This window comes from Scyliorhinus torazame, chromosome 19, assembly GCF_047496885.1.
Source record: "Scyliorhinus torazame isolate Kashiwa2021f chromosome 19, sScyTor2.1, whole genome shotgun sequence".
Taxonomy (NCBI): domain Eukaryota; kingdom Metazoa; phylum Chordata; class Chondrichthyes; order Carcharhiniformes; family Scyliorhinidae; genus Scyliorhinus; species Scyliorhinus torazame.
This window is the reverse complement of record NC_092725.1, coordinates 102,392,534-102,403,840: the sequence shown is the minus strand read 5'-3', so window position 1 is coordinate 102,403,840 and position 11,307 is coordinate 102,392,534. Positions and strand designations below refer to the sequence as shown.

Here is an 11,307-nt window from a genome sequence, read left to right as displayed (position 1 = left end):
GGCTCCAAGGAATTAAACCCTGGTAGAACAAACAAGTTATATAGTTAACCATGCGACAGAGGGGTTGGAAAAAAAGAGATAACATTGCAACCAGTATAGATTTGTAAATTTGACCAGGTTGGTCTTGGTGCTGTGAAAAACTGGCAACTGAGAGAAAAGGAAGGAAGGAAGGATGGCAAAAATACACCAGATGCTAATGCAAATGTTAAAAGTTCTGTTGCAAATACTCATCTGCTGCTTCCTGGCAGCAAGACTATGTTTTCTATTTTTCCTCAGCCAACACAGAGCAGAACAGAGTGAGTTGGAGTCCCATCTAGTGTCCAGTTAAAATATTTCAGTCAAGACACATTAAACTGCAGATTGTAGCCACACTTTTATTGCATCTTTTAGTCAGACAACAAACATGATACACAGCGGATTCAAACACAGGTGGTCTTAGATTGTCTATGAATTAGTTCCTTCAGAGATTTAGCCAATGCATGGGGCAGGGAGAGGAAATTAAATCTGGAGTGAATCAACTGTCTATACAGACAAGAATAAAATATTGCAACTTTCCATATTGGCAACTCAAATATTAGGTGAAATTTGGATCAGTAAACATCAAGAAAACCATCATTTGGAATTTTTAAAAAAATTGTCCCAGGTGATTTCCGTTACCCTTTTAACTTTTGAACCATCTCTAACCACTGTACAGCTGCAGGCCTGCCCACAAAACCCACCAATATGTTTAGGAATATCTCTAAAAAGTTATCTTCTGGTTGGGCCTTGGTCTGAACCCTGTAGTATGATTGCTGACATAGTCCTTAGCTCAATCAGGAAGCATCTTCCATGATATAGTCAAATCTATGGGTGGCACACTGATGGAGCACAACTCCAGAACACAATCTCCAGAACAGATCAAGAAATCCTTTTGGTTTGATCAACAGGCTGTCACAGCTGACAATTAATTTCAAGGTGATAAAACAAGTTACATGGCCCAAGTTGTGGTGCCACTCCCCAGCGAGTTAGTCAGACTCCTACAAAATTCTATTGAGCTACCTCAGCCCTCTTATGAAGACCACAGAATGATTCCATTTCATAAATGTTTAACTTTCCTGTGATGCAAATAGGTAGTGGTATTGTCAGCCTTGGCTCAGTTAGTACCACTCTGACCTTCGAGTCAGGTTGTAGGATTTCAGCACATATTGTTGGCCTGGATAGTACTGAATCAGTGCTGGACTTGAAGGTGCCATCTTTAGGTTAATGTTAAACTGAGGCCGCCGCGTCCTAAGTGAATGTGAAATACCTATGACACTATTCAAAGAGCAGCAACAAAGGTGTTCTGCCCAATATCTAGCTGACACTGCCACCATCTGGTTATATACCTTATTTCAGTATGTGGCTATGGTTACCTATAAAATAAAATACTATATTTTAAAGCAATCAAAGGTGCTTTAGGCATCCTAAAGATGTAGATGTGGAAGGCAGTACATAATGCAACACAAGTTCCTTGATATGTTAGGAGACATTAAGCCGTCACAATATCTATGGTTAACCCAATTACCACAATTTAACAGCTTGCCATTCAGCTGGTTATGACATTTTAATATTTCATGGCTGATCTGTATTTCATCTTCACTTTCCTGCCTTTGTTCCATAAATCTGGATATCTCAACTCAACAAAAATCCAACTGATCTCTCCTCCCTTCAATTTTGAACTTGAAACACTAACTCTATCTCGCCACAGATTCTGCCAGAGCGGAGTTTTTCCAGCCACTTGTTTTAATTTCAGATTTGCAGCATCCACGGTATTTTGTTTTTATTATACAAAAATCCAATTGATCTCAAGTCTTAAGAATTTCAATTAACGGTAACCACATGTTGTAGGGGTGGGGGAAAGAGAAGAACAGTTCCAGACTCCCTCTTCCCTGTGTGTTAAATCAATGTTCCCTGATTTCACTCCAGAATGGCCTAGTTCCAACTTTACCATCATGTCCTCTTGTTCTGGATTCGCCCACCACATGAAGTGTTTGTGTTGTTGTTGACAATTGTTCATAGCCCAAGCCGTTAACATCCTCTGTTCTTGAAACGTACAGAATTTGGAAGTGATTCGCCATCTGTCTGATCCAATTTCAAAACAGCGTGAAAGAAAATGATGTTAAAAGTCCAACCATTTTCCTTACTAATTCTCAATTCATTCTTGTCCTTGGGTGTAGCCACAACCATTTTCCTTACTAATTCTCAATTCATTCTTGTCCTTGGGTGTAGCAAGAATTAGTGCTGGTTCATTTCAAATGTTTGAGCGTTGTATTCCAGCTGGGCATGATTTCCTGTAGGTACATACAGAAAAGCTTCTCACCTATAAGTGGAAAATCAAAGTTAACCCACAGAAAATAGCAAAAGGGACATATTTATGGAGAAGTCCCAATTTCCAAGAAATTTGTTACAGTATTAGTCTTCTACAGCCAGTATTAGTCTTCTACAGCCAATTATTGTGGGGCATGGACCATTGCTAATGCTAAATAATAATAGCACAGATAACTGAAGTGTTATACCACATACAGGACATCAGTGGAATAAGAAAGGTAGTGTGATGGATATTCATTTCAACACCCCCCCCCCCCCCGCTACTATTGCAAACAAGAGTACTATACACAAATATACTTCAAGACTATTAATTCTTTGTTTTCCTTAAAATGTGTGCACATTATGTAGGAAAAAAACATCTGGACCCTTACAGTACAAATGGGATTAAATATGGGCAATTTGCACAGAAAAAGCTATGAACTGCCATGGACAAAATAAAGAAGAATTTAGAAAGGGATAGATGCTGACAGTATCACTGGATGATAACAAAGGAGCACTGTATACAACTGAGCATTCCAAAACAGAAAATTAATTTCCCATCAAGCTAATGTGGGCATTGTTGGCAAGAGCAACATTTGTTGCCCTGCCCTGGAGTGGTGGTGAGCTGCCTTCTTGAACTGCTGCAGCCCATGTGAGGTAGGGACACCCACAGTGCTATTAAAAAGGGAGCTCCAGGATTTTCATCCAGTGACAGTGAAGCAATATAGTTCCAAGTCAGGAAGGTGTGAGACTTAAGGGGAACATTCAAGTGGTGGTAGAAATCACAGGTTTGGTGACTGCTGTCAAAGGGGCTTTGGTGAGTTGCTGCAGTGCATTGTGTATAAAGTACACAAGCTGCCACTGTGCATCAGTGAAGGAGGGAGCAAATATTTAGCGTGGTGGTTACAGAGACTATGAAACAGGCTGGTTTGTCCCAGACAGTGTCCTGTTTGAGGTGTTGGAGCCGCATTCATCTCGGCAAGTGGAGAGTAAATGGTGGACAAGTGTTTTTGGGGAGTTATGTGGGGAGTTACACTGCAGAATTCCCAGACTCTGGCCGGTTCCTGTAACTATATTTATATGGCTGGTCCAGTTCAGTTTCTGTTCAATGGTAACCCCCAGGATATTGACCATGGTGGATTCACTGATGGCAATGCCACTGAATGTCATGGGGGCGATGGTTAGATTCTCTTGTTGGACAGTCATTGCCTGGCACGAATGTCATTTGCTCTATTAGCTCAAGCCTGAATCTGGTTTTTACTGCATTTGGACTGCTTCAGTATGAAGAATTGGGAATGGAACAGAACATTACAATCAGCGAACATTCCAATTTTTGACTTTATGATTTGGGGAGGGTATCATTGATGAAGCAGTTAACCTAGGGCACTAAAAGGTACTTCTGCAATGATGCCCTAGGATGGAGACGACTGGCCTTCAACAAAGCACAACCATGTGTCAGGAATGAATCCAACCAATGGAGAGCTTTCCTCCATACCCCACCCAGAATCCCAGTTTTGCTCGGGCTCCTTGGTGCCACACTCCATTGTCAGGTTTTGCTCGGGCTCCTTGGTGCCACACTCCATTGTCACCTTGATGTCAAGGGTGGTCATATTCACCTCACCTCTTTTATCTATGTTTGAACCAAGGCTGTAATGATGTCAGGAGCAAAGCTGAACCCAAATTGAGCAAGTTACGCACTGCTAGTGTGGGTGACCCCTTCCATCACTTTCCTGATGATTCAGAAGGAAGCCAATGGGAAAGTAGTTGGTTATATTGGATTTGTCCTTGTATTTTTAATAATAATAATAATAATCTTTGTCACAAGTAGGCTTACATTAACACTACTGTGAAAATCCCCTAGTCGCCACACTCCGGCGTCTGTTCGGGTACACCGAGGGAGAACTCGGAATGTCCAATTCACTTAACAGCACGTCTTTCAGGACTTGTGGGAGGAAACGCACGCAGACACGGGGAGAACGTGCAGATTCCGCACCGACAGTGACCCAAGCCGGGGATCGAATCTGGGACCATAGCGCTATGAAGCAACAGTGCTAACCACTGTGCTACCGTGCTGCCCATTTTTGTGTGGGCAAGATATAACGAGGGAATTACCTAGAGGCGAGTGTTGTAGCTGTACTGGATTAACTTGGCTTAGGACACTAGCCTTTAGTTTTATTACTGGGATGTCATCAGGACCCACACATAGCCTTTGCAGTATCAGTGCTTTCACGTCATTGGAGTGAATTGAATTGGCTGAAGACTGGTACTTGTGGACCTCAGGCAACCAAGATGGATCATCCACTCCGCATTTATGGTTGAAGATAGCTGAAAATGCATCAGCTTTGCTTTTTGCAGAGAGGTGCTGTGCTCCAACAAGGGATGTGGAGCTTCCTGTTCGTTATTTGTTCACGACCATTCACGGCTGGATGTGCAGGACTGCAGATCTTGGATCTGATCAGTAGATTCTGGGACCATATGATGTTTGGCATGGAAGTAGTCCTGTTGTAGCTTCACCAGGTCAACAGATTATTGTTTTTTGCTAAGAGAGAGTGAATGAGGCAAACAACTAGGAACATTATAATAATAATCTTTATCATTGTCACAAGTAGGCTTACTGGAGGAGAAATTGATGCCCGAGGATTTGAATTAGAAATGGAAAGGAGAATAATAAATCAACCAGGGAGCCTTGGCATTGCATAACTGTTAGCCATTTTGAATGGCGGTTGACATACACACTCAGGACCTTAAATCTATGGTTTATGTCCCATTTTGATTTTCTTTTCTCCACAATTTGTGATGTTACGCAGTGAATTATAAAAACATTAGGAGTAAGCTATTTTCCCACTCCACTACTCCATAAGATCATGAATTGTGGCCTTAACCGCACCTTGCCTGCCCCTGTAACCTAATATTCCCTTGTAAGTATGCCATTGATCTCTTCTCAGAGCCCACTAAATGTCCACCCCCAAATTGTCTTCATGCAACTGGGAAGTCAAGGCACCATTCTACCATTTGTGCATTCAAAAATAGATGCACAGCCACACCAACCCAGAAGCCTCGGGTCTCCTACTCAATAAGACCATGGCTGATCAAATTGTGGCTTTAACCCGACCCTGCAAGCCCCTGGTGGTCTTTTTTTGGCAGTTGTTGTTTAGAAGGGAAAAACTGTCAAAAGCAATAGTCATTCTTAAAACAGGGTGCATGGCATATGTCTACAATTATTACACAAGACATTCACTGCGGAGTGTAAGATTAGCAGCATCGTTTGCAGCACAGTAGCACAGTGGTTAGCGCTGTTGCTTCACAGCACCAGGGTCCCAGGTTCGATTCCCTGCTTGGATCACTGTCTGCACATTCTCCCCATGTCTGTGTGGGTTTCCTCCGATAGTCCCAAAAGTGCTTGTTAGGTGAATTAGACATTCTGAATTCTCCCTCGTGTACTCAAACAGGCGCGGGAATGTGGCAACTAGGGGCTTTTCACAGTAACTTCATTGCTGCGTTAATGTAAGCCTAATTGTGACACTAATAAAGATTATTATTGTAGCTGGCCGCATTCATTATTTCAGTTGGCAGCCAAAACAACAAGACACCAAGCAAGGACATCAGGATCCAGTGGTTGACTTACTTCCACTAGTTTGATGAGACTGATAAATCTAACAGACACTGACAGTACTTGAAGGGTAAGGCAGATGACGTGTTGAGGTTCATGGGCTCCAACACTCCCAATGTGCTCTTGATGGGAATCCGTGCACTCCCAAATGACTTCTCCATTTTGACTGGGCCCCCAATGAGCCGGTAGGGATATCTGATCGCCATTCATCCCCTCCTACTCACCTCTGGCATTTTGTTAACTAGGTGGCGTTTTGTTAACTAGGTGGCAGGCTGTGTAGAAAATGTAAAATTTATAACAATGTCTCAGCCAATGGAATACTTTTGAAGTGCAGTCACAGTCTAATATATCCAACAGATTTGGTGGCCATTTTTGCAAGAATATGTCAGCAGATTTATTGAATTCAATTATATGGCTTGTGGCTGCAGGATTTAAAGACAAGGTCTAGTTCAAAACAGGCACTTAAGCCGAGCAAAGGTACAAAGTGGGTTTTGAGGCCCAGGAAGTATCCAGCACCACTTAGTCAAGTAGAAAACTTTATTTACAAGAATATGTACGCAGGGCCAGTAGTTCACTGGCCAGCTTCATTCATACAGCTGTGCTACCCGCCTCTCATTGGGAGAGCTCATATTTCCCAGATAACATGGTGTAACCAATTGTCCCCAGTCAATAGGTTCCAGGCAGGTTATAACATCCCTCTTCTCCCTCCCCCCCCCCCCCCCCCACGGTTCGAGCCATCCCCCAAATGAAGGAGGGCATCGGACTCTTTTGACATCATGCTGGGTGTCATGCGCACGAGGCGGCACATCGGGCTGCAAATCCGTAGACTGCGGAACCGAGGGCTCCCCCTCGGAGGCATCCCGTGTGTCTATCTCGGAGTTGGAGTCGAGACCATCATCCTCTACGTCCGCATTTTCATGGGGTTCGACGCAAGCAGGCCGTGAGTGCAGTGCAGTGGCAGAGGGAGATAGAGGAGCATGCACTGTAGCGGAATCCTGTAGCTGCTGCAGCTGGAGAAGCTATTTCCGGAGACAATTAAACTCCTGGGTTTAATGTGGTGCAAATACTTACCAGGTGCATGCCCCGGGCCATGTTCAACGTAAGAGATCCGTCCCGTTTGTCGAAGGATAATGCCGGAGATCCACTGGAGCACCACCTGCAAAATTGCGAACAAACACCAGGACCTGGGTGCAGACCGGACTGGCCAGAAAAACCATGCTGAGGCAGATACGAAATCTGCGGCCCAGTAGGTGTTCCATGGGAGCTACCCCAGTCACCGCATGCAGAGTGGTCCTATAAAAAAAAAAGCAAGCCAGTCTAGTGTCCATGGACCCAGAGGACTGTTTCAGGAGGTCCTGCTTTAATATCTGTACTGCGCGCTCCGCCAACCCATTGGAAGCTGGGTGGTAAGGGGCGGTGGGAATATGCCGTATAACGTTCATCTTCACCAAACCTGCAAACTCGGGAGTGCCACAGTCAGTGACAAGCACCTCAGAGTGGCTATGCTTGCTAAAAGATAAACACATTTTCTCTCTAGTGCATGATTTGTTTGTTCCTTCCAGCCTATGTACCTCAACCCCAGTGTGGCTGGCAGAAGCTTCTGATGCAAAGGAGCAGCGTTGGACCCTTTTCTCAATATCGATATTTGACCACCAGACCAACATTTTCATCACGCACGGGTGACCATTATGGAGGTCCTTTAGAATCAGCTCCTGCCCTTTATCTGGGACGACCACACGTGTCCCCCACAACAGGATGAATTTGGACAGCTTGGAGGAAAATGCTCGCAAAGTGCCTGTAGAAGCCAGGTATTTCTAATACAACTAATATAGGTAAAAGATAGCTGTTTAAGCATAAATATCAAGCCCCAGTTTTTAAATACCCATATAATCTCAGGTCATCTCTGAACATAGAGACACAAAACAGCATACTTCCATCCTAGATTAAAACAGCACAGTTACACGACAGTTTGACACTAGACTTGTGCTGTCAGATCAAGGACAGAGCTACACCATAGCAACACCACAGTTCCAGTAATCGCAAAGTGCTGCTGGTAACCAAATACTAGAAATCTTTTAACTTGGCGTAGTCGGACAGGAGGGGAGCAGTACTGATAAATCTTTCAGTGCCTGGGAGCTGTCTATGCTGTCCACCATACAAGACCATGTGCCGAACATTGGATAGGACTGGATCTGTCTGGGTCCACTCACGGATCCACGATGCCTTAACAGGCAGCGAGTCCATTAAATTCAGGGTTGCGACCACCTCGCCCGACATGAGAGTCGACAAGGAGCCAGTCGAAAACGGCAAACAGCTCAGAACATCGGGGTTCAGAATTTGCACCCCTGGCTTATACTCCAAATACCTGTAGGCAGCGAGCAGCAAAGTCCAGCGCTGGTTTCAAGCGGACGCAGTTGGCTTGTCCTCAGCAGACGCTTATGATTGGTCACGATAGTGAAGCAGCGGCCATAAAAATAGATGGAAACGTGTCACCGCAAAGACAACTGCCTGGCCCTGCTTTCCAATCTGTGTGTACTTTTCCACTGCAGTCAATGTGTGGGAGGCAAAAGCAATCGGCTGTACTTCCCAGTTCTCCATCTTGTGGGACAGGAAGGCCCCGATACCATAAGGGGACGCATCGCCTGTAATGTGTAAAGGCTTTTCAGGATCATAGTTGGTTTGTAACCCAGACGACAACTGCTGCTTTACCTGCTGAAAGAGGTTTCTTGCGGCTGACCCCAAATCCAGATATGATTCTTCAACAGAAGGTGTAATGGGGCCAGCGTGGTCGCAAGACTGGGAAGAAACCGTTGATAGTAATTTATGAGGCCGAGAAAAGAACAAAGACCCAAAGCATCTGTCGGGACGGGGACCTGTTGGATTATGCGCACCTTCTCCGTGACCTGATAACCAAGGTAGATCACTTTCCTTTGCCCGAAAGACACACTTGGTGTGACGTATAACCGAGGTAGATCATTTCCTTCGCCTGAAAGCAATGTAAAACAGCCTCCAACCTCTGGAGAAGCGTTTAAGCACAACCTCCAAATTAACTAAAATGTTCTCGCTCCAAAACTGCCATAATCAATACGTTGTCTAAATAAACAGTGACACGTGGCAACCCTTGCAAGATGTTCCCCATTACGCGTTGAAAAATGGCACGGGCAGAGGAAACTCCAAAAGGCAATTGAGTATAATCTTGCAGGTCCCTGTGCATATTTGTACTAACATACTGTCGGGAGGCAGGATCCAACTCCAGCTGCAGAGTTGGATCATTTTGTGAACGAGAATCTGCCTGAGAGTTTCGCGTAAAGATTCTCTATGCAGGGTGTTTGACTACAATGGTCATGCTTTAAAAAAAATAAAAAAATAAAAATCTGTTCTGCAGGACCGGATGGTTTTAGCAGCCAGAAAGTGAAATTGACAACGGAATGTGCTTTTCAGTTTGGGCTAATGCATAGTGGGTTTCCTGGGGAACTGCATGGGCGGCATTTACCAGCCACCTTTTGGGCAGGGGAGGCGGCCCACCAGCAGGATCTCCCGGTCCCGCTGCTGTTAACAGGCTTTCCCATTGACAGCACCCCTTGACCCTTGCCGCTGGGAAACCCGTACGCCAGCCTGGGACCGGAGTTTCCCGCCAGCGTGAACAGCCAGTAAATCCTGCCCCATGAAAGTTAATTTGTTTTCTAGCTTGGGGAAAAAAAAAAAAAGGTCATTGCAGATTGGAGTCAGGGAAGGCAGAGAGACATTTTGAAGACATTAGCCAGAGAGTTTTGGAGAAAGACCTTTGGAAGTAAAGTCTGGTCACCCTTGTTTTAAAAGCAGAGCAGTCTGGTCTAAGACAAGGAAGAGGTTGAAATAACTTTCCTGGCTACTGTTGGGGTGTGGTCTGGGATCGTAAGATAAGGGATCATTTCCTTTGCAATGTTATTTTGCGTGAAATATCCTTCTTTTGTGTAAAATAACTCCTGGAGTCAGGTATCCTTTCCTCAGTCTTGGTTTCTGTCCAGTATCTTAACCACTGTTGGGGTCTGGTCCACCTGTACTGGCACACCTGACGAGCAGAACAGTGTGGCACCTTGTCATCACCTGTGAGACCCCAAAGTTGGCTGCCCCATCCAGGTTCAGGTACTGCAGTGTGGTTTTTCAAACTTGTGTTCTCTCCACCCCTCCCCCCCGCCCAACCCATTTTTACCATCTGTCCGACCTTTGCGACCCACCATTATTGCTTACCTTCAATGTGACAAGCGAGCCTGCCTGGTCCTCACAATCTCACTGGCTTTGTCGTTCAATGTTCCCGTTGCATCCATTGAAAAAAAAACGTTTGTCCTCGAACTCGCCATGCTTTGAATTCAAATGCCGTTGAAATTCACATGGGCTTTGCATCCTGATTTGCATGCACAATTGACAACACCATACCTCAAATTGGTCATTACAAAATGACCAATCTTCAGTTCTTCACACTCCCGTTGCTTGCTTGCTGACAGTTACAAAATGGAGGAATCTCTCCTGTGCGATTTCACACCCAATTGGGAACATTACAAACCCAGGGTGGCAAAGCCCGGTTCCAGAGGACGGCCGCCAAAGACATCTCAGGTCAGAGGGCAAGATATGCAGCAGACCACCTCCATGTTTGATGTGTGGGTGGAGGTCACACCTAGGAGTAGGCCACTTAAGTCAGACATCAGCACATTAGGGGTCAGAGCACAATAATATAAATAGTCACTATTAAACACCTTCTCACCAACATTCCGACCTACCCCAATCCACTGTCTGAAGGGTGTACCCAGGGCAATTGGATGTTTCAACTAGGATCACCCTCAGTGACAGCAGGGAATGGGGCCAGAAGTGTGAGCCCCCCCCGGTAGAACAGGTTACCCTGTGAGTGACCCATCACTTACCATCTCCAACCAACACCGCCCCCCCCCCACATGGGCCTGTGAGATGTAATGGCCAATGGGATCACCCGGGCAGATAGTGGACCAGAGTCCATCCTCCGTCCCATGGAAAAGACCCTCCATGTTTGACGTGCGGTCTGAGGTCAAGATACCTCCAACCCAGGACCTTGTAATGATGCAGGTAGGACCCTCAGAGTTGGGAGAGGAGTAGGTCACGGCTATGGTTAAGAGAGCACCACTGGGTATAGAGAGAGGAGCAGGGATGCTGGTGGCAAGGGCTCCCAGTTGGAAAATTGGGAGGCGATGAGGTTCTCACCACACATGCGCGGCAGCCTGCCGTGCCAGCTAAGATTCCATTTTTCCTGGCTATCCTCCTCATTAGATGAGGCCTGACGTTCTTCCTCCTCCTCCTCCAACAAGTCCCCCCCTCTGATGCATGTTGCAAGCTACCACAATGTTAGAGACCCTCCTTGGGCT

General features: G+C 45.4%; 1 long non-coding RNA gene across 1 annotated transcript; it reads right to left on the bottom strand.

Moving 5' to 3' along the window:
- Positions 1–354: 354 nt before the first annotated feature.
- LOC140396380 (uncharacterized) lies at positions 355–10,583 on the bottom strand. The gene is made up of 2 exons (XR_011936512.1): positions 10,166–10,583; positions 355–2,338 (listed from the first exon to the last, which is right to left on the bottom strand). It is a non-coding gene; the product is annotated as an uncharacterized lncRNA (long non-coding RNA).
- Positions 10,584–11,307: the final 724 nt, after the last annotated feature.